The 23,967-nt window shown below is 35.7% G+C and overlaps 3 long non-coding RNA genes across 10 annotated transcripts; 2 read left to right on the top strand and 1 right to left on the bottom strand.

Annotated features, from left to right (window-relative positions):
- The first annotated feature begins 1,431 nt into the window (after positions 1–1,431).
- On the top strand, positions 1,432–3,226 carry LOC113334604. Its single transcript, XR_003352877.1, has 4 exons — positions 1,432–1,567; positions 2,101–2,216; positions 2,300–2,380; positions 2,723–3,226. It is a non-coding gene; the product is annotated as an uncharacterized LOC113334604 (long non-coding RNA).
- Positions 3,227–4,129: 903 nt separating this feature from the next.
- On the bottom strand, positions 4,130–6,264 carry LOC113310253. The gene is made up of 2 exons (XR_003341046.1): positions 6,134–6,264; positions 4,130–4,612 (listed from the first exon to the last, which is right to left on the bottom strand). It is a non-coding gene; the product is annotated as an uncharacterized LOC113310253 (long non-coding RNA).
- Positions 6,265–6,482: 218 nt separating this feature from the next.
- LOC113310233 lies at positions 6,483–11,435 on the top strand. 8 transcript variants are annotated; one of them, XR_003341037.1, is made up of 7 exons: positions 6,503–6,717; positions 7,409–7,550; positions 7,647–7,724; positions 8,021–8,147; positions 8,240–8,415; positions 9,934–10,024; positions 10,399–10,706. It is a non-coding gene; the product is annotated as an uncharacterized LOC113310233 (long non-coding RNA). The 8 variants fall into 8 exon arrangements; XR_003341044.1 differs by adding an exon at positions 11,313–11,435 and having other exon boundaries at positions 6,483–6,717; positions 8,240–10,547; XR_003341042.1 differs by adding an exon at positions 10,897–11,306 and having other exon boundaries at positions 6,484–6,717; positions 8,240–10,547.
- The last annotated feature ends 12,532 nt before the right edge of the window (positions 11,436–23,967 follow it).

The raw sequence follows: 23,967 nt of genomic DNA, 5'->3' as shown, positions 1-23,967 counted from the left end.
CGCCAGTATGCGTACGGGTACGCATACTTATCTTGTCTCCTTCACCAATTTCGTATACACGCATATGCATACTCTTGGCTTCCGGTTTATGGATTTATACACTAATGTGCGAACACACTATATATGCTTATATCCAAAGATGGTTACATAATCAACTCTTTATTTCAATAATTGAAATATTCTTCTATAATGACAATAGCTGTTTTCACACTATTAGCATCAAATCAATTTTCAAGATATTGAAATAATCATTATCAAAACATTCCAAGTCTTACACCAAATGATTGTATCACACAAACCATGTAGGATGTTACTCGGAAGTTTTCTCATGATATACGATGAATTGGTCGAAGCGAAAGCTTACCAACACATATTTCGAGAAATATGTAAGAGAGATATACTCAGCTCGAAATCTCAAATGTGTATAGAGAAAACTATATCGTAACACGACTTATGTCTCAATATAGGAGATAGTAGAAATAAAATTTTCAAGTGATAGATGAGTTCAAGTCTCCACATACCTTTTGTCGAACAAGTTCCGCAAGCTCCCCTTAGTAGTTTTTCGTCTTCAAGAGATGAACGTCGAGAGATCTAAGCTCAACTACATTATCTATGTCCTAGTCCGAGACATCTATAAATATGCTAGAAATAAAGACTTATAGTTTTGATCACTAACATTGACAAACATGCTTGAGATAGCAACGCATGCGAGTTCGACCGAGCAATGCTCTAACAAGTTCTGTACATGTAAAACTATGGAATAATGATGTACTAACTAAACACGCTGTCAACACAAGTAGATCCAATACGGGTTCTCATGTTTTTGACACAAGGTCAAGATATCGGAAGAATCTTCTTTCTAGTCATATAAAAATGAAGATAGAAAGCGTTGACAACCCTGATTATCATCATTATTTTGATTATATCACTAGGACTGCTCACAAATATCAACCAGAAATGTTGCATGAGAATCTCTCTGCACATCGTGCCACTTGGTAACAAGATTGGCATTATCCCATAATTTTTATAAAAAGGTATGAGATTTGTCTCCATGATAGCTAGGGCTATCATACGGACATCGTTTAATGGGGACCCTGATCCAGTGGTCGGAAGGCTCCGGATGGAGTTTTCAATTGGACGGTTTAACAAATATTCAGAATACCAATTTGTTCTATATGTAGAATCTTACCATGTTTACAAACAAGCCTTTTTTTTAGCTATCCTCACTGAAATCCAAGGCTTTGGATTTTCCCACCAATACAACCCACCTTTGATTCTACTTATATAAACGGACAAGCGAGTCTGTCCGTCTCTATTTCTTAAGTTTTGAAAAAAAGTTTCCAAGTTCACCCCTCAAGCAAAGTTAGTTACCAACTATAGTTAGCCTTATTTGGGCTTCAGAGGTTTACCCGGATAGGAAACGGATAGTATCCCAATTCTTCTATCCACTCAGTATTTCTCTTTCAGTTTCTCTATTCCAGTTTCTCCTCCCCTTCTTGTATGTATCTTTGCAGAGATTCAGAGATGGATGGGTATGAATTCATTAAATCCAATCCAGACGGTATAGGTATGTATTTGTATTTAATTTTTCGTTTATATCCGATAGCAGGTTGATTGTAATAGCAATTCTTTGGTGTTTGAAACCCTAACCCTATTTTTACCATTAATACCCTAATTCTCGTGCTTCTCCTTTAGAATTCGGTGGGATTTGGGAATTGAATGGAATCAGATTTGATTTGTAATTAGTTGGTTCTCTGATTCGGGTTGGAACCAAATGGAATCTTATACCACACTGCATTATCATACTAAGGACTACACATCTCAGCTGGAAAAATTAGTTGTAGTTTCTGGACTACCCAGTTGATACACTGTATGTTGAACTTAGGTCTTGTTCTGTTCCATGAGATTGATTTGAATTTTTTTATAATGTGTGCAATGTAAATGGAAGAGAAAATGAAACCCATCCTTCATTGTTTTGTTTTTGGTCTGTAGTTAAGTTTTAAAACCCCCGTATCTTTTAACCACAGGGTGCAAGAAACTCAATACAAAAAGAATATGAATTGCATCAGCTAAGTTTGATTTGTTTGTATGAATGGTTAGGTGGTGACGACAATGATGTGGTTAATGTAATTTTGTGATATGGTGGGGGAATCAGCGACCAGTCAGGCGATGAACCCAGTAAATGAGACCCCAGTAAATGGAGATCGTGTCATCCGGTATATTTAGAGGTTTTCTTTCCCTTGATTACTGTAAGCACTGGTGTCTCTAATGGTTACTGAACATATACATTATTTTGCAGCAAAGGAGCTGGGCCAAATTCTGGTGGTCATGTACAAATGTGAAAAGGTGGGGGTGGAGGATTTTGTGATAAACATGCTCGGTATGTTTAATTCAACGTGACATTTTAATCAGATGTACATTCATCATGCACTTTGTAGATTCACACTATAGAAAAATAATATCTATTTTCAGAGTTAAATAGAATGTTTAGTAAGATTTAGGTTCACAATTTGCTTAGATCTTTAGTTAGTTGGAACAAAAAGGTCTATATAACTTGAATTTGGGACCTGACGGAGAGTTCATCGGGAAACATAGACGTACCCAATATGGGAGACACCATCTTAGACGGCAGAATTATTACTAGCCAGCCATACACTGAATTTCGTTGACGATTGCTCAATTCATTTTGGTATATTCTTAACATATGACTTCTTGTGTGCAGTATGATTCCATCTTTACACCGGTTTGTTTTTTGGGCTACTTGACGCACTTATGGTGTACATAATGCGTCGACTTTTTGGAATATCTGGCTGGGTTTTTTGGAATATTTGGCTGCTGATTAATGTAAGAAGCTCAATTTTTTGTATCTACCTGGATGTGAGCTTAACTGATGTCAGTCGTATATATACTAACGTCTACAGAAAGATCAAATGGGGATTAGCATACTTGTGTAGGTCGCTAGTCGGCAGTAAGAGTTAACAGTTTATCAATTATGTTTAAGGATGTTTCTCAGATGTTTAAGCCTGTGTGTTCACAGATGTTTAAGGATGTGAAGCATCATACAACTAATTGTTGAGGTTTTCCTTTTAACTTGTACAAGAAACTTAAAGATAATTTTCAGTTGGTTTCGATTTCACGAGTACAGTTTGTAATTTCACAGTGTCTTCTCGTTGCACATGTCCAAACTTTGATCCTTACTATTAATTTTTAATGTGTATTTTTGGTAGCGCTCTTTGCAATGTTAGTGGTAAAAAACTATGGAGACTTTCGTTATCAATGAAGTACTATAAGTAATCAACTTTTCCATTTTTCCTTTTCAATCATCTTTTCCTAGTTTTGCAAGTGCAGAACAATATGACCATACAATTAAAAAGGCCAAGGCAAACATAAACCATCAAGATTGGCTTTGCACAAAGGAGAAACTGCTGAATTTGTTAGAACCATATTTTACTAACGATGTGTAATACTTCCGCCTTATTTAATTCGTTCAATGGAAGAATACATTTCGGCACTTGTAGTTGCTGCAAAAGAAATCCAAATTTCTCTTGATGTGCAACTGAATAAGGTCACATGGTATGCTTGGTTGCTGGTACAGTTAGTAGTAGCAGACAATCGCCTAACTGAGTATGTGATTTTGACTGAAAGATCGTTAGTTGGTCCTCGGACGGTGGAATAAAATAAATTGGGTAAATAAGATAGATAGTCGTATAAAATTAATTGGGTACGATACTAAGAGTGTCTTATAAACTAAATATGGGTAAATAACAAAGATAGTTGTATAAAATAAATTGGGTACGAAACTAAGAGTGTGGTATAAAATAAATTGGGTACAACACTTAGACGATCGCATTAAATATATAATTAGTTATGTTGTTCAGATGATAGTACAAGTTACAACTATAACTGATTCAGACGGTTGTATAACTTAAAATGAGAAATTCAGATGGTGGTATAAATTTGTTTGGAACATATTTTAGTTTCATGCTAGTGGTCAATCCTAGCTAATGAACGTCTAAATCAAGCCCTGATATGTTCATATTTGTTGAGCCCAAGATAAATTACCACATTTGCAATTACTGACAAGTTTTGCTAATAACATTGAATGGAAAATTTGGCCAAATTAATAAAATTCCAACAAAAAAAACACAAGAAAGTATTTATTTACATCAATAATTTCATTTATATAAGTCGTATCGATTAAGCATCCATTTAAAGACCAGTAACGATACAACAACAGTTGGAAGAAAGTTCATACTACATATTACAAATGTAAAAATCAGTAGTAATATATTCTCGACTCGATAGCTTAAGAATTAAGATGAAAAGAATATAGGATAAGGTGAGAAACTCTTGCTTACCAGCCGGAAGCTATTACTAACGTTCATGTTTGTAATGTTGATGGAGATATGATGTTCAGTGGAGCTAAGATAATACCATCGTGATTAACGGATGAAATTGACCGACTTATCATTTCAAAATGTCTATAGGCAGCGAATACGCCCTTGCTCAAATGAATAAGAATCCTGCATGGGAGAATACAGCTGATGCTACATACATAATCTGACCCGTTCCAGTTCCTACCTTTTTTAACGAGTCCGCATATTGATCTTACCTGTAAACATGAACAACCAAACACTTACCGTGAAACAACTTAGTAATTTCTACCTTCGACTCTAATCCATAGGGTGTTTGGTTATGTGGTGCATCAATGCCCCTGTTTATTACATAGTATCTTCAAACATGATTACCAAAAAATTTGAAGTCAGCTAATAAAATAAAAGTACAAGACTGTAATATACCTCAATCAAACAGTGTAATTGTTTGGCAAGAACACCCTCATTAGGCATCCATATGTGCAAGAACAAATTGGGGATCAGTATTGAGAAACCAGCCTCGTCAGGCATAGTGTGTGCGGCGAAGTTCAGTTTAATTAGGAAAGTAGTGCATATCGTCTTTCAAACTTCCCTATAAAACATATTGGGTACCTCGGTAAGACAGTAGTATAATTTAAACGGGTACCTTACTCTTCAAGGTACTACATCTTTTAATGGGTAACTATGTTGGAGGGTCGTGTAAATTTAACCAGGTAAGTAAGCCAGTCTGTAGTGTTAAAAAAATAGGATGAATTGTTATTACCTTTCGGGTATCCTTGTACTCCAATTAGCCGGTGGATCACATGAGCTATTCTTGGCACTGTTATTATTATGAGCTTGTATGGTAATAGTCGCATGACTAGTGTTGTACTAATAGGAAGAAAACTATCATAAATATTCTACAGTTACTTCCCACTTTTAGAAACACCATTCTATCTGGGTAAGCAAATATACCAATCATTTACTTGAATGGAACTGCTACATGCTTGGTTGAATCATTTACCAACAAGTAAGAAACAATCAATTCTCTTCAGTATCAATGGAAGACATCAAATGTAAACCGTAATAGGATTCACTCGAAAAAAATGGAAGAGAACCCCCACAGTATAGTCACATTGCATAATTTGCATCACTAAACTCTTACGATCATTAACGTAAGATGTCCAAACGTTGGTGCATTTAGATACCATAGGCCTCCTACACTAACTAGGGCATCAAATCCACAACCAAAATGCGCTTCTAAGATCACCAACATGTCCTTAAAACTTATCCAACAGAAAGAAAGAGACCAATACAATGCTTCTTCTCTCTTAATTATCAGTAAATTCTAAGTTTAATCTATTTCCAAATTCAGTTCATTAAGTTGCCCATCAGGCAAAATTCCTGGTACAAAACTCTAATTAAACCTTCATCCACTAGGTCAAAACCAATTGATAGCAGAAGCTTCTATCTAATTTACCCAATCATCGTTTTTAATTTTATCCAAATTAAAAGAGCTCAAATTAAAACACAATAAGTTCTACGTCCTTTAACTTTCTAATCAATTCAGATTAAGCATAAATATAAAGATTAAAACTATGTTTTTCACAATTTCACACTGACCCTAATTGATTTCTACAATAAAACCCTAATTAATGCCTTGCCACAGGCAGACTAATTAGGGTTCGATTGAATATAACTACCTTCATCAACAGAAAACTATACACACGCTTAATTGAAACATAATCACAAGTGAAAGAAGAAAAGTAATTTTGCATTACCTGGAGGATTCCCGTCCATATCTGCTACGGGTATGAATAGTTTAGGCAAAGAGTAAAGTGAGAGGGAGAAAAACAGGGGGAGATTGAATATATAAAGAAGAGGAAGAAAACCAATTCGGATCGGATTCTGAATGGTTTACTCTACCCATTTCATATGTGGTTGAGTTAACTACTGCTGAGGGCTAAAATTATATTTTCAGTACCAACTAGGTTGGCCGATTTGACACAGTCGGTCAATATTAATTGACCAATACCTATTCCTTCCATAAGGTTTGACTCAAACCTTTGGATTTCATTGACGATCGCTCTTTTTTTTTTCTTCTTTTTTTTTCTGTCCTGCCACTTTTATATACGTCGAGTATTTTAAATACCTTTCGACGTTTTTAACAAATATTCAGAATAATTTTTTCACAGATATCGTTATCATCAATCAAACCTAAATCCTTTGGATACCCATCTTTTCTTCTTTTCAGCGATTTAGCAGATATGCCATCAAATCATGATCATCTCAACCTTAAAAGTAAAGGTTCAGTAGCTTAGAGATAGAGGCATCATCAACAACAAATGGACATCATCAACAAATGGTATGCTCCTTTTTTTCCTTTTTCTTTTTTAATTTATTAAGGAATTATCAAAACAAACTAGAATTAGCGGATAAGTTTCCACAAAATTAGAATCCCCATGTTAATGGAGAGACATGGATTTTTTTTATCCCGGGGTTCAATTAATTTATGAATCGACCTTAACTTATTAATGGAAAAACTAAACTTATTAATGGGAAAACTTATATCTCAAAACCGAATTGAGTGATAAACGGGGTGTCCTCTTTTGTTCCATAGGTTTATTTGCAAACAGATTAGGTATTGAAATTTGTTGGTTTTCTTTCTTTCGTTGTTTCGGAATTGATGGATCAATGGGAAGCTTATCTTCGTTTGCATCTTAACTAGAAGCTGTCGATGGAAAATCTTCCAGTTTCTCACTCAACTTCAATCAAGATTTTACGTCCTGAATTTATTTGTGTCTCAAAATTGTAGTTACTGGGATCAATACGATTGGTATTCATCTGCATTATCACAATAGTACCTCTAGGGCGTTGCAATCCAATACATGCTATCCCAAGATTTACTATTAAAAGGAAAAGAACAATTTGCTAATGGCTATGGGTAGCTCCAATTAAATTGGGATTAAATTTAATTGCATGTTGCATATGTTGCTAATGGTTATGGATACCTCTAATCTCTGATGTGTAACTTGGCTTATATTTTGATATGCCAGCGATCCAGATCGGAAGCATAAAAAACACGTCAGGAGAAGATACGTCGCGAGAAAGAAATAAAACAAAAACTACAACTCACTGACGGTGATGGACAGCATGGGCAACAAACCAAATTTACATGTCTCAGCTATCAGGGCTAAAGTATGGTTTCGTTTTGTTTTTTAAAACCAAAGTATGGTTTTGTGACTTATGATTAACCTCATTTCTATTATGTTTGTTTGCTGTCCGAATTGCCAGGGATCCCGCTCATCTGCACAGAAAGCACGCCAAAGAACGGTAGTGCAACAGCGCCGGGAGGAAAAGGATGAGAACCAGGTGATTTAGCTGCACACAGTAAAGGAAAAAAAGAGGAATAATGACCTTGGTCAGAGCCACTTTTATGTTACCCACACACCTAGCCTTTTAAGCCTATCTGCACTACCAGGATAACCTTATACGGCATGTCATCATCTTTGCGCAGCACTATCATAATTAGTGCATCTATATGTAATCTAAAATGACAGCAAATCAACGCACAGCCATTAAACATACAATGTATGGCTTTAGATGATAACAATGAATACTTCATTATTTGTGCTAGGCCTGAAATACAGTGTTTTGTGTTATATTAGACACATCGTACAAGGACAGACCTGAAGAGGAAAGATGCACCTTTAAAAGAGGTATGCACAATGCACTGATTTGCATTGACAAAACTGGGTGCAAAGTCGACAATTTTGGAATCATTAAATCTAACAGGTATGGGTCGCTTCTGCTTATATCAAATCCCAAATAATTTTTAAGATGTCAATTAGTTTTGTTTTCTGATTTTGTTGTTTTGGATTTTGTAGGATAGCACTGTTTTTAGGGCCACCGACATGTTTCTGCAGCAACTTATTTATTTCTGTTTCGGCAGGCCTTCTTCTTCTTTTAGTAATTCAAATCTTTGCTACTCCTACCTTAATAAGATTCTAAGAAGAAGAAGAATTTAAGAGAGACGATCAGGAGTTTGCAACCATGATAGTAGGTAAGGACCCTCATCAATAATATAATGCGCTCTTCATGAAACAAAATACTATTTTGCTTGTTGTTTGAGTAATTCGAGTCATCCTTTTGGACATTCGACACTTGACTGCTGATACTCAATCCCCTCTGCATGGGAGAGAGGTTTAATATTTTCCGCGAACTCATTTAGATTTGGACCATTTGCTGATTCTAATTTGCAGCGCTGACAATTCTTAGGTTGTGGTCTCTCAACATTGCTCTGGCCGCAAAAACTCTACTCTTTTAACTTTGTTTGTTCGTTTCTTAAATGGGTTTTTGGTTTTACATTGGTTTTTTAATTTTTTAATAAATTTTCTGAGTAGCAACATTTCATTTCTAGAGATGATCAGCATGGTGACAAATGTGGATGGTTAACCAAAGAACTGTCCAACTAATTGTAGAGCTTATGAGAAATTATTATTCCATAGAATCATGGTAATTGTAGCCAATGTTTCATATCTTGAATCCGCATTAGTAGTTTCCAGTCATTAGATCTTCATGACGTCGTTTATGCAAATAATGACGAGCCATGCATCACTCAAGAACAAAGACATGAAGACAATCTTTATGTTCTCGGCGATGACCCAGTAGAAAGTGTGTATTATAAAATCAATGGTGTGGCGTCTCCCACCGTATTTCTCTCCTTTAAGAAAAACAGTTTCAAGATTTTTTTTCTCCTTAGCTGGCATCCACAAATGACCAACTTATAGCTTGGAATCGCACAGTGAGTATTTTATGATGACATTAAGATAACAAGGAGAGTGCACGTGCAATGCACGTCGTCCAATTTCAGGTCCGCCAACCGTGAAGACGATTTAGAAAAGCGAGAATTGCAGGAAAAACGATGAAGGAGTAGGGCAGTTCTATGTTAATGTCCCTATACATGTTTATGATTTCAAACACACCCCTAAAATAATTGGCATATCTAACAGATGTCCTTTCCAATCTAACAGATGAGATATAAAAACGAATGATATCTAACGGCTAACCTGAATAGTTCACACGGGAATATTTTTCGAAATGAGCTCAGATCTGACGACTGAATTTGTACCACAGGAAATCTGACGCCTATAAAGAGTGAAGCTTAAGAATCTATTGCTCTCATTAAAGGGGGGAGATGAAACCATATTGCAGTTGTTCCATCTTAAGCTTCTTTCACTCTTTTCATTTCAACTTTCGATCGTGTAGTAATTAGTTCTTTTCGCTAATTATTTGTTGAGAAATGCTCGGAGGAAATCTAATAAATACTTGCATTTCCATATTTTGACAGGTTTAGAGAAGAGACATAAGATAAATAATATTGTATCCTCATGGGTCTTCAAACTATGCGAGAATCTATGTTTTGTTTCGTTTCTTTTCTTTTCTTTTTGGTTTAGCGATAAGAAAATCTCTTTTGCTAAGATGTCGTTGCTTATTTGGAAAACACATGGTCTATATTATTAACATTTGCTTCCCTAGGAGGTCTGTCAATGGGATTTTAATTTGATTAATCAACTTTCAGGAGCTCTACACTCAACTTTGCCAAAGGTGGAAAGCTGCTCATGACTTTGTTGCTGAAGATGACTGCTTACATTATTATAAGTAAGCTAAAGGTAAATTCTCTACTTTTGTATCCTTTTATTTGTATGAATGAAGTGCGCTCAATTGTCATTATACGAATTCCCACTTATATTAGGAAATGATTTTTTGTTGTCTTAACTCAAATGGTAGAGCACATGGTTCTCATGCAGTTGTGGGTTCGACTCCCACAGATAGCACACTTAATTGAGTAGGCTAAAACCTTACATGCTTTCGATAAAAATATTACATATGCAATACATGGTGCACCACATAGGTATGTTTAAATAACATGCCATATATTAGCTTGGTTTCTGTAGCAAAAGAACACCAACGATCCTAACATTAGCAAATGTAGATTTGTTGCTTCTCTTTTTTTGATATTGAAGTGAAAATAGCATAATCCCAGCTCAAATTTGTCCAAGAAAGGAAGTAACTGTGTGATGGAAAAGGAGGTAGATTCTATGCGCTTAGTAACCCTTTAAGGGGATGCCTGTGAGGTACTCCCATTTAATGAAGAGTAATTGCGCGGATCCCATCGTAATGACATGCATAAAGGTACTTCCGTCCTCATTGATTTGGATCTCTTTTTTCCTTTACATTCGTTAATGATTATAGTGCAACATGGTCGTGGTTCACAAGGATGCAACTTCGACAAAAACTCTTACCTGTATACTTTTGATTTTTATGCATCCTACATTATAATTTTTTATTGAATGCCTGCTTTACTTTTTGTTAGTTAAGCATTTAATTTGTTTTATGATTGTCAAGAATTTGCTTTTTCTCGAATTTTGACGTCAAAAATTTTAAGACATGCATCACAATTTCCGGATAGTGAAGAATGCACCCCTCACAAAGGTTAAAGTGGAATCATAATTATTATTTTGAGATTTGGTTTAAGTTGCAGAGAACACTCATGGGAACGACCAAGTATATCTCAGTGGAAGTTACAATACAGTACGTAAGATCCAAAATTCAGAATTCCCGTGTTCATTTTTTAATGGCAGTCCATTGAGGTTGTAAAATAAAACTGGTAATACACACATGATATGAACATTTGTCCTTGACCTCCCAAATTTAGCTATAATCTGTAATTGGAATTTGCTTTCCAAAAATGGTATACGGTTTATGAACGAGATATTGAGTTATTATGAGGGATCTTGAAATTTATGATGCAATCAGATAATCCGGTTGATAAAATGTGATAGGAATCAGTGTTACACAATAAGAATCAATGAAGTTCCGGTTAGCATCCAACATTTCTTCATTTAGTTTGACAATCAACTCTAAAAAATTTTGTGTTCACTTTTTAATGGTATCCAGTTAAAACTAGATCCTACTACAACACCTGCAATTAATGTGAAGATACCTGCAATTAATGTGAAGAGAAAAGAGGTAGCTCACTAATAGTGTGACTTCATGACTGTTTGTAAAGGAGAAAGCGTAAACATTTCTCCAGCCAAGACAAGGATCATGAAAGCTATGCCAATCATTGCGGATGATATCGTCTCCATCAGTATGAGGAATATCGCTCGCCTAAGTCATTTGAGATAGAACAGTGAAAAGTATAACACATATCCAGAACTAACATTTTCAGGATGTGGAATTGAATAACTTGCCATATTTATATTGTATCCACTGCAGGAAATACATGATTCCCTGTCGTTAAAGTAGAGTCGCAGTAATAATCGATGACATAAACTAAGTTTCCTGGATTATGATTAAGAATAACAAATTTTACTGTTTTACATTGTCTATAAGAATTATTTTCAAACCAACATATTTGGCAAATAGTTTAGTTAGAATACACTTTCCTTGCAAACCAACTAAGAATACTAGGATTCACAAACGTTGATGCATTTGAAGATGTGTACTAATAATCCTTACTGGCCTCATAAGTCACAAGCATTGACTTCACTCCGCCCATCCATTGACATTAATCAAATCACTAATTTTTAGCTTTTATAACCTTTTGAAACCATGCGTTGTCGGTAATCATACATGGGATGAAATATATAAAAAAAGTTGAGTACTGCTAAAACTAAAATTCGTATAAAATCATATTCAACTAATAAAAGTTTATTGTTCCAAAATAGTATAAATATATCTAGGACAAGTCCCGTTAAATTTGGTTATGTTTACATACGTGCACAAATAATATTAGGTGTGATTATATGTAAAACTCCTATATTTAAAACCATATTTGAGTAAGCCGTATATTAGAAAATCAAGTTTCATTAAAACTAAAACTCATTTGGGTTATATTAATAATTGGAGATTTTATATAAAACTTTTTTTTTAAGAAAGGAAGGATATATATAAAAGGGAAAAAAGATATTCAGTCATATGCTTATAAACTATGAAACTCGGGCTAACCCTACACTATGAAATTAAATAGTGTTTCTAAGTAAACAAGATTTGTAAGTATTGTTGATGGTGGATTTTCAACAAAGGTCAAAACCGTAAAATCATGATACTGCATGTTTCTGACACGGCTTTCAGGCATGTGACGATTCATATTTTACGAGCCATGATGAATATGTTTCTCGAAAAGCCTCCACTAGCTGAGGGTTCGATGCCTCGCATTTCATCATGCCCTCTATGTAGAATAACATAATTGGGCGGTTCTCCGTAAGATTGAGAGCATTAACGCCTTCAGGACGTCGGTGATACTCGCTGTTCCCTGACTACATGAGAGAGACCCCCTCTACATAGAAGAACGATTGGGCGGTTCTCCGTAAGATTGAGAGCAATAACGCCTTCAAGACGTCGGTGACACTCACTGTTTCCTGACTATGTAGAGAGACTGTGTATAGATCTAGGTAGTTCTCCGTAAGATTGAGAGAATAAACGCCTTCAGGACTTCGGCGACACTCGCTGTTTCCTGACTATGCACCTTTCAGAACGGGTATGACGCTTTAACTGGCTAATATCCCTTCTGTAATAGATTAATTCTACCGTGACATTCACCACCGAATTCCTAGAAGATAATATATTTTATCTCATTACTCCGATTCCATGGTCGAATCCACGGCTTGATCTCATGGAATGGTAATAGATAATTATCTTATCTCATTACTCTGATTTCATGATCGAATCCACGGCTGATCTCATGGAATGGTAATAGATAATTTTATTACTTTGATTCTATGGTCGAATCCACGATCCCATGGAATGGTAATGCTCATTTTATTATTCCGAATTCATGGTCGAATCCACGGTTCATCCTATGAATTGATAATAAATAACTACTCACCTTTATTACTCAATTTCATGAATCATTCTCCACTGAATTTCATAAATCAGTAATAAATACTCAACAATCGGGCATCTGGACTATCACGGAGTAAGTCCCAAGAAAATGGTGCAATTGTACTCAATGATGCACGACCGAGCACCCGAATGAACGAACGAGCATTCGAAAATATGGACAAACGAGGAATCCTACACAAAACAGGAGAGAGAAAATAATAATATTAAAATAATAAAAAGAGTTGCTCATGGGCCAGGCCCATCGGCTGGCCGGCCGTGCCCTAGCTGTGGCCGGTCCCATGCCTCTTCCATTATTTTTCCTTATTTTGTTATTTTCATGAACTCATGAAAACTCCTTTATTCTAGCAACTTTCCTTGTTTGAACAAAACTCACGGTTTCTCCATATTTTCATGGTTTCATGGGAAATAATAATATAAAATAGGAAAAGGTGTCGCGGGACCGGGCAACCTAGCCGGCCGGCCATGCCCTAGCCGTGGTCGTTCCCACACCTTGCAATCCCTTGTCCTTTCATAATTATTATTTCCCTAATCTCATGAAACTTCTCCGTTTCAACAAAACTCATGGTTTCTCCATAGTTTCACGGTTTCATGGAAAATAATAATATAAAATAGGGAAAGGTGTTGCGGGACCGGGCAACCTAGCCGGCCGGCCATGCCCTAGCCGTGGCCGGTCCCACACCTTACAATCCCTAATCTTTCATAATTATTATTTCTCTCATCTCATGAAACTCCTCAGTTTGAGCAAAAATCATGGTTTCTTCATATTTTCTCAAATATTGCTCAAACCATGAAAAAGCCAAAAACTCAAATGGTCACATGACCGACTAGGATACTCATGTCAAATATTAAAATATCATTATTTTAATATTTTCTGAATTTTGATAAAACGAGCAAAGTTTTACTTGCTCATTCGAGCAAAATCAAGAATTTCAGTCAAAGATCGAACTCTTCTGAAAATCTAAAATATTGCTCAAACGCACATCAAAAAATACTGAAACTCTCAGGACTGATACACGAACATTGTGGAGACACAACATGCTTCCTTGACCGACCAAGGCCGGCCCTAAGGCTTGCAAGGAGCCGGTCCCACACATTCTCATAATTTTGACCTAATTTGCTCAATTGCTCATATTGGGTCCAAACTCTTTCCAACCAACTTGGAATTTGCTCAAACAACCATCCGCTGGTCCCATGACCACCAAGGGCCGGTTTCATGCCCTCTTGGTCGGTCTTCACTTTTCCATAATTAGGTTTTATCACCTAATGCTCAATCGAGCACTATTTAAATAAATGATGAAACCGACATTTAAATCATCATTCTTTCACCAACTGGTCAAACACAGAACCCTGGTGCACGCTCACTCTAGCAGTTGGGAATCACATGGTCGTCCATTATCCCATGTGGTCGGTCCCTCCCTCACTCATGACCTATTTTCAGCAATTCATCAATTGACGAACAATAGATCAGAAATTAGGGTTTCGAACAAACGCTCAACGAATTCATCATTATGAGCAAGTTCAAACACTAATAAATTTATGTTGATCCAGCAATCAACATCTGGATTAATTATATAATATTCAGTAGCCTACCAATATTTTATTGGGTCACATCACCAGTAAATAATTCGTCGAATTGAGCAATACTTGCTCAGTTGCTCGAATATTGATCCAACCATCAATATTCAGTAATTTATCAGTAATTCGTCGAATTGATCAATACTTGCTCAGTTGCTCGAATATTGATCCAACTATCAATATTCAGTAATTCATCGAACTGAGTAATACTTGCTTAGTTGCTCAAATACTGATCTCGATATTCAGATGATCGGTTGCTTGAATTTACATTATTTTCTCAGACGAGCAATATCTAAGAACGTCTAACATGTTCAATCCATGAATCATCGAGCATTCGATCACTCATGCTCGATTCAACAAAACTTAGACTCATTGTCTAATCAGTCAACAACTGACTAATCAAATACACGTCTGCTTTGCAGACTCCACGTTCGTGAGACATCAATCACGTCGCTTGGGGGGATATTACTTAGGGTTTTGGTCAGGCGGTCTACGGCATGTGGATTCATCCACGATGAGAAATGTGAGTAAGTTGTGTAAACGGTTGAAGGAGTTAGCAAAGTAGTGGGTGGACGGTTAACCAAGTCTCCGCACGACCTGGAACTGGTTTCACCACGATTTCCCACTTTCCCACTATTTCACTCAAGAAACCGTCACACTTACAGGGATCAATGTGTTTATTCTGACAATATAAATAAGTCTCTGGATCCATGATTGAAACAAGACAATTTTTCGAGTCATCACTCTCAGAAATTCCATCAATCGAACAGAACTTACTTTGAACTCATCAGTTCACAGAAAACTTGCAGAAACATTCAACACATCCACAATCCTTGATCATCATTGATCCCAAACAATTCTCAGCTTCCCTCCTACAGATCAACCCATCTCCCTCTTTGCGACCGATTGACTCTGGAACGACCATTGACTTGGTTTAGGCCGGAGTCCTACAGATTGATCTCTCGAATCTAAGCACTCCCTTTGCAGTGCATCTGTGTGAGGTTGAACAGTTTGCTCGGTTGAGGAGTCTCGAAAACACGCTCGTCTCTTCAATTCCCTGAAAAACCGGCGAACCGTTTTCCTCCATCTACAAGTATGCATACCATGTGTGAAATTTTCGATCAATAATGTAATATGACTTAAATTTGTAGAAACTTACAAAAGACAAACTCCATCGTCGAACAATAACTTAAAATCTCACACTATTCTTCACTAATACGTTTTTTTTTAATATTGTCGTATGTTTATACAATATTCTGAAGTATTTTCACGAAACATATATCAAGATAGAACCCTCTATTGAGTCACGAAAATTGTGTGACGCGGTATAATTATCAGAGGTTGGTGAGATTAGAGTTAAGGAATACATTCAGACGCAATATTTTTTATTAAAGTTTCAATTTTTATTTGACCCTTACTTATGCATTTACGTCTGAAAGAAATCAATTGTGTATCTATGATTAACATTCATATATCTAAACCACCGATACACTTTTAATATCAAACTATTCAAAGGTTTTTTGTATTTCATCATATGAAGATAGCAATAAAAGTACAAAAATAACATATAATGTTCTAAATCAAATTCTTATTCGAAACATAGTTTGTCACTATTTTGGAGAAATTGATATTACAAGTTTACATTGTGGACATTGCATTGGAATATATGATAAATGGAAGACTGATAAAAATTTATTTATATGGGAATAAACATTCTGAAAAATATTATTGTCGTGGGAAAGTAAATCAGGCTATGATAGTGTATCACGACAATGATGACCGTTCGACATTATTTCGAAAACATATTCAATAATATGATGCGTCAAATGCATTTACCAGTCTTGGATAAAAATTTGATAATGTATTTTTTTTTAAAGGTCATGGGTGCTTTTGTATACATGGGAAACTTCAACATAAAACTTGAGTGTTATTCATTATCGCAAGATAATTTAGAGTTCACCAATTGGAGATCCTAATTATTATGGAATATGCTAGATCCAGTTCTGGAAAAAAAGGACATAAAAGAAAGTCGGGTCATACATCTATAAATGTAAATTTATATAAAAATGACCAACCATGTTAGAGAGGGAAAAAAAATGGTACATAAACTTAATTCTAAATAGCTCGGAGACTTGCTCAGTTCTTTAATGACAAGAGGGAGCACTGCAGTGAAAGACAATATCATGGTAAAGAACAAAGTTGTTGTTACTGTTGTTTTTCTTTATGTTACTGATTGACAGATGCATATGCATGAAAATGACGATAATGGGTATTTTTTGGTGATTTCATAAATGCACAATTTTATTTACCCGTTTGGTAGAAATATAACAATTATGAATGGAGATGAATATTTCATTTTGCTGCGTTAATTAATTCAAAATCTTCCATAATAAGTTCTTCCTACCTTATTTTTCCGCTTAGGCATTAAATGATCTTTAACCTATATGGATATAACTACTTACTTGAAAAACCAGTTAAATAAATAATAGGATATGCAGATGGATAACTGTCGTATAACTTCAAAAAAATTAAAGATTCAAAGCCATGAGGTCTCTTAGTAATAACAATAATATAACCTTAAATCTTTGGTGCCTTCTGTCCACTTTTTTTTTTTGTTGATATTAGTAGATAAAAATTAGATCTATGAAACACATTAAAAGCCCTATATAATTGTTAAAAGATATTCATATCAACAATTGATTCAAGATATCCATATTAGTTTCTCATAGTAAATTAGGTAATACAAAGGCAATAGACAACATGTTAGGAATCTTCTTTGCCAAAGTAAATAGATAATGGTCTAAACTATGATTGAAAATGTAAAGTGAATGGTGTAATACAGATAAAAGAAGGTCTCCATAAACGAAAAACATGTATACTTAGTTACCATAAATAAATATCAATATGCCAATACTAAATGTTGAGTCGGGACCGTAAGGCCCCGGTGATACCTAGTTTGTATATATCTTGAGATGGGGCAAGAAATGGTTTGATTTGTGAATAGTTGGGTTAAAAGGTTATTCTGTCATTCTAGAATAATTAAGTAAGTTTTCTACTGCATCCGTCTCCTCTCTCAAATTGTGGTTTCACGGGTTGCTCTACCTTGGTGTGTGAACATCAAAGGAAATCCTACATTCCTTTTGTGGGTCGCGGTTCATAAACAGGTCCAAACCCATTTGTGGGTATATAAAGAAGAAAGTACGCGCACATTCTTCTTCGTCCCATTAGTCTGCGTACGTGAACTTTCTGGGGTTCATGAAATTCCTCCATTAAATTCCTAGGAGGAAAATAAGACAAAGGGGTGTTCAAGGTTCATTCCAAGTAAGTGACTTCCTCTTGTTTTCCCTTCCAATTTCTATATCTCATGATGAATTTCAAAGCTTCAAAAAGGATTTCAAAAAATTTGGGTTCTTCATCTTCTAGCATGGATCCTCCTATAGATCAAGATTCTCTTAGGATTAGATTTTTCAATGATTCTTGTGCTCGAGCTTTTGAAAGAATTTCATCTAATGGATTTATTCTAAAAAAGAAATTGGATTTTTCTAGTGATTATAAAGAGGATTTAATTTGTTTTGAAAAGTTTAAGCTTGGAAACATCTTTGATGGTCTTGGTGAAGGATTTGATACTCTTACTAGAATCTTTTATGCCAACATTTATGATGTTGATCTTGAAGACATGGAATTCAAGACCATGGTTAATAGACAAAGGGTTCATGTAACTAGAGAGTTAATTTCAAAGATTACTAATATTCCTCTTGGGAATTATCGCCTTCCAAGACCTTGTCATGAACGTCCCTCTTACGAAACCATCTCCATTGGTCTATGTGGTAAAAGTGTAGCTTGGAATGAAGGTAAGTTTCCTACCAATGATCTTAGTCTTGCCTTTACGTCTTTTGCTAAACTTAGAATATCTAATCTTTGTCCCTCCACGATTGAGAATTCTCGTTGGATTCGTGAGTTTGCGGGATTGGTATATTTCCTTGTGTTGGATTTTCAAAGTCTCGACATTTGTGGTTTCATCATTTTTCAAATGGTGTCGACGACATCCTCCAACAAGAAGCTAGGATTTCCTTGCTTGATTGAGCGAATTTTTCGCACTTTCGATAAAGATCCAATTGGGAACTCCATTGGTTCTCCCAAACTTGTCCGACCTTTTACCTTCAATCGCATGAAGGAGAATGCTTGCAAGAGACAGAGGTTCAACACACTTGATGGCTCATGTGATTCCTCTTCCATGAACCTTCTTCATCAAATTCACAAAGATGTTTGTAAGATCAATGCCAAAGTAAGGTGTGTTCAAGAGCAACTACTTGTACTTGCTACCAAGTTTCCGGATATCAAGGATGACATGGATAGGATTCAAGACACTCTTATGGTTTTGGATGATGAAGATGTTGACTAATCTTTCCGTTGTTTTGAGAGATGTTTCTTATGTCTAGTAAATCTTCTTTTTATGTTTTTTAGAAGAATAACTAGGGTTTGGAATAGTCATTATTGTGAGTACACATATCTATGTCCAACGATTTTCATCTTCATGTTTTTAGATTTATTTATTTAAATTCTAAGTGTTTTGGAAGATGATTTTTGCAATTTTAATCTTTATGATTTTATATATTGCAAATTGTTATGGGATATGTTGTTTACGTCCGTGAACATGTGACTGTCCCATACTTGTTCAAAAGTTATCTCTATTATGTCGATATGAATGTATTGATGGTAGATAGAATGAAATTTTGGCATTACAAAAGTTAAAGACTTTTATGTCATATTTTGATGGAAGAAAGGATAAAACTTTTGTTTACAAGGATGAAGCTTATTGTATGTCATTGTGCAAATAGTGATGGAAAATAGGATGAATCCTTGTCTATTCCACAGTATTTGGTCGACCTCTGATCCATATTTTTGTGCATATATTGTGTGTTCCATAAGGTTTCTTATGTTGAGCACAACCGACTGAGTTGATCATTCTCTTATGATTAAATTAGTTGTTGCTCCGTAAGGTTCCCTATGTCGAGCATAACCAACTAAATTAATCATTCTCTTTTGGTTATTTTAGTTGTTGCTCTGTAAGTTCTCTTATGTCGAGCATGACCAATTGAATTGATCATTTTGTGGTTAATTTGGTTGTGTATTCCAATTAAATTAATCATGGGATTTCTTGTGATTAATTTTGTTGTATTTTTCGATTGAACTAACCATGGGTTCCCTTGTGGTTATTTCAATTGAATATTTTTGGATTCAAATTCATGTTTTTCATGTGATTTGTTTGTCCAAAAGAAATCCTTCTTTTCTTGTGAAAGTAAGCTCACCTTTGTTGTTCCTTCAGTAATGACATTTTATGGGGGAGAGTTCATTTTGAACTTGTGCTTAATTGCCAAACCTTTGTGGGGAGTGCGACTGTGGAATATCTATGGGTTATCTTGTATCTTTATTAACTCCTTGATGAATGCATTTAGATTAGGCTTTATGATTGCATCTAAATTTGTTGGTATGTTAATACACCTTTTGGTCATGAAGTATCTCCGTGGAAATTTCATTAGAATCCCACTAATTTTCGTACATTTGCCAATTTTTTTGACAAAAAAGGGGAGAATTAATGTGTAGTTCACACTACAAATACATATGGTTTACAGATCATTATGTAAGGGGGAGTGGTTTTCATGTTGAGATATGTATTGACTAAGGAGGAGTGATACGTATCACCATAGTATTGTTGTCAAAGTTGTGATACAAGTGAACTTTGATGCTGTGTAATAATACTATGAAATACTATGACACTGTATAACAATGATTGAGAGCATTTTGTTTTCTTATTGTTATAGCTACGGATCTCCAACAACTGTGATGCTGAACTTACACCATTTAGGATCATGGAGTACTTGGAAGTGACGAAGATTTCGAGTCGCGTTGAAGATGCCAAGGAGATCAAGCATGTGGATGAGAAGCTACATTTTTTATCTTTTTTGTAATCCATATGTACTGATAGTTTTGTCACTAAAATTGACAAAGGGGGAGATTGTTAGATCATTGCTCGGTCGAACTCGCATGCGTTGCTATCTCAAGCATGTTTGTCAATGTTAGTGATCAAAAACTATAAATCTTGATTTCTAGCCTGTTTATAGATGTCTCGGACTAGGACATATAGTGTAGTTGAGCTTAGATCTCTCGACGTTCATCTCTTGAAGATGAAGAACTACTAAGGGGAGCTTGTGGAACTTCTTCGACAAAAGGTATGTGGAGACTTGAACTCATCTATCACTTGGAAAGTCTATTTCTATTATCTCCTATATTGAGACATAAGTAGTGTTACGATATATTTTTCTCTATACGCATTTGAGGTTTCGAGCTGAGTATATTTCGCTTACATATTTCTCGAAATATGTGTTGGTAAGCTTTCGCTTCGAGCAAGTTCATCTTATATCATGAGAAAATTTCCGAGTAACATCTTACATGGTTTGTGTGATACAATCATTTGATGTAGGCTTGGAATGTTTCGATAATGATTATTTCAATATCTTAAAAATTGCTTTGATGCTAATAGTGTGTGAAAACGGCTATTGTCATTATAGAAGAATGCTTCAATGATTGAAATAAAGAGTTGATGATGTAACCATCTTTGGATGTAAGCATATATAGTGTGTTCGCACATTAGTGTATAAATCCATAAACCGGAAGCCAAGAGTATGCATATGTGTATATACGAAATTGGTGAAGGAGACAGGTTAAGTATGCGTACCCGTACGCATACTGTCGGAAGTTCTCGAACCGAGAATTTATGCTGAGTTTGGTTTTTGACAAACTCTTAACTAGTCACCTTAAGTATGCGTACCCGTACACATACTGGCGGAAGTTTTCGAACCGAAAATTTCTGCTGAGTTTGGAAACTTTACAAACTCAAAACTGGTTGCTTAAGTACGCATACTTAAGCCGGTTACTTTGTTAAATCGGTCAGCTCATGGACTTAAACATTTAAATCATAAGGAATGCAATCTTTGCAAACCGTGGCTATAATGTACATGATTGATTCAAGTGAATCAAACCGATTTGGTTTCAATTGTGTTTTCTAAACAATTGAACAACTCTTTAACTAGTTTCATTTGAGTCATTTGAACTAGTTATGGTTAATATGAATAAGGTTGATATGAGAGTAATCATATGGCTAACCTCGGTTAACTATTTGTGAACCAACCTGGTGTACACGTTTAGATACGGTTACATAAACCTAAATGTGGGTACATTTCATTTGTGTGTAACAAGCTAAGTTCGATCTAACGGTTGAAAGATATTAGCTTGGTTGAATCAGTTTTTCATCTAACGTTGAATATTGAATGATTTATTACCAAGGTAACTTGGATTGCAAACCCTGATTTGAAAACTATATAAAGGAGAACTCTAGCAACTGGGAAAACTAATCCCCACACCTCCTGTGTGTTACTAGTTACATAACTAGAGTCGATTCTCCTTTAACCTTAGGTTTCTTATCGAGACCCTGTAGGTTAAAGACTTGAAGAATTCATTGGGATTGTGAAGCCAGACCCAACCATTATCTTTGTAGTTGCGTGATCTGATCTTGTTGTTTCTATCGTGTTGAGTGAAATTGAAATAATTGGATCGAGATTTTATATCTCCGATAGGCAAGATAGAAAAGTAATCACAAACAAACTTCGTCTCATCGTTTGTGATTCCACAATAACTTGCTTCGCTAGTCGATTATTATTCTGAGGTGATTGATAATACTAGGCTGTTCTTCGGGAATATAAGTCCGGGTTATCAATTGGTTCATGTTCACCTTGATTTATCAAAAGACGGAACAAAAACTCTTGGGTATTTCTGTGGGAGACAGATTTATTCAATCCTATAGAATTTTCTGTGTGAGACAGATTTGTCTATCAAGTCTTCGACTTTGGGTCGTAGCACCTCTTAGTTGTGGGTGAGACCAACTAAGGGAATCAAGTGCGTAGTATCCTGTTGGGATCAGAGACGTAAGGAGCACAACTGTACCTGATAAGTGCCTAAAATACATCTTTTGAATATCAATTTCTTTTGCTTTTCTTAGTTATTTCTCTTGTATTTTTGTATCTTACGCTTTGTTTTTACGTTGTAGACGTTTTGGAGTCATTCGAGTAAAATAATAAGAAACAACTGCAAAAGGGAAAAGAATGTCATTCTAAAGGCAAGTGCTATCGGGAGCCCAACAGAGGATAAGGGACAACCATCTGAAGGTTTACTAAAGACAGACAGTTCGCTAAGGGCTGCCACCAACTTCTATAACCTACGGACTAAACATAGGTCGAGATTTTCTCTCCTAATTCAGTCATGTCCCATCTCAGTTATACCCAATGAGCTCTGCACCAAGTCCTCACCGCCGACGAGCAATGATTCCAGGCTCGTGTTTGAAGGGTTAATATGGATACTTTAAGCCAAGATGAAACAGAAGATTGGATACCAGTTATGAACTGATTTTAGAAGCTTTAGCCGAGAGATTGCAGGGAACAAGAAGATGGTTTACTGCCGTTACTTGTGGTGGATTAATGGCTAAGAATTGAAATGTTTTAGAATGGATGAATGATTAGGAGATGTGCAGGGTGTTAGTCATGGGAGATTTTGATGTATTTCTAGGGAGTTGGAAAATCCCCTGTTAGTCGTGGGGGAGTTTGTCAAAATCTTTTAAAATCTCTGTTAGTGGTGAGAGATTTCTAGGGAGTTTCTACAAATACCTCCAAATCTCTTAAAAACTCCCTGTTAGTGGTGAGAGATTTGAATAGAATCTCTTAAACTCCTTGTTAGTCGTAAAACACTAGAAGCTTAGGGAGTTTACAATTTGGGGGAGTTTGAGGGAGTTTAATGACGTTTTTTTGCTTGAACCAAATCTATCAAAAAACAAGAGATTTCTGGGGAGTTAGGGTTGAACTCCCCAAAATTATCTAGACTCTCATACACTCCCTTTAAATCCCTGGGGATTTAAATACATTAAAATCTCTCAAACTCTCTCACGACTAACCCCCTGGTGGGCTTGTTTCAGAGTTGAATTATGTGCATGGAATGAGTTCGAATTTCAGTTGAGTTCAAGGCAGAATCAAGCTACAAAGAAAAGAACAAGACCACCAGTTTACACCTATCAAATGTTCGA

Source organism: Papaver somniferum, chromosome 1, assembly GCF_003573695.1.
Source record: "Papaver somniferum cultivar HN1 chromosome 1, ASM357369v1, whole genome shotgun sequence".
NCBI lineage: Eukaryota > Viridiplantae > Streptophyta > Magnoliopsida > Ranunculales > Papaveraceae > Papaver > Papaver somniferum.
Note: the sequence above shows the minus strand (reverse complement) of the source record. Positions and strands in the feature narration are given on the sequence as shown.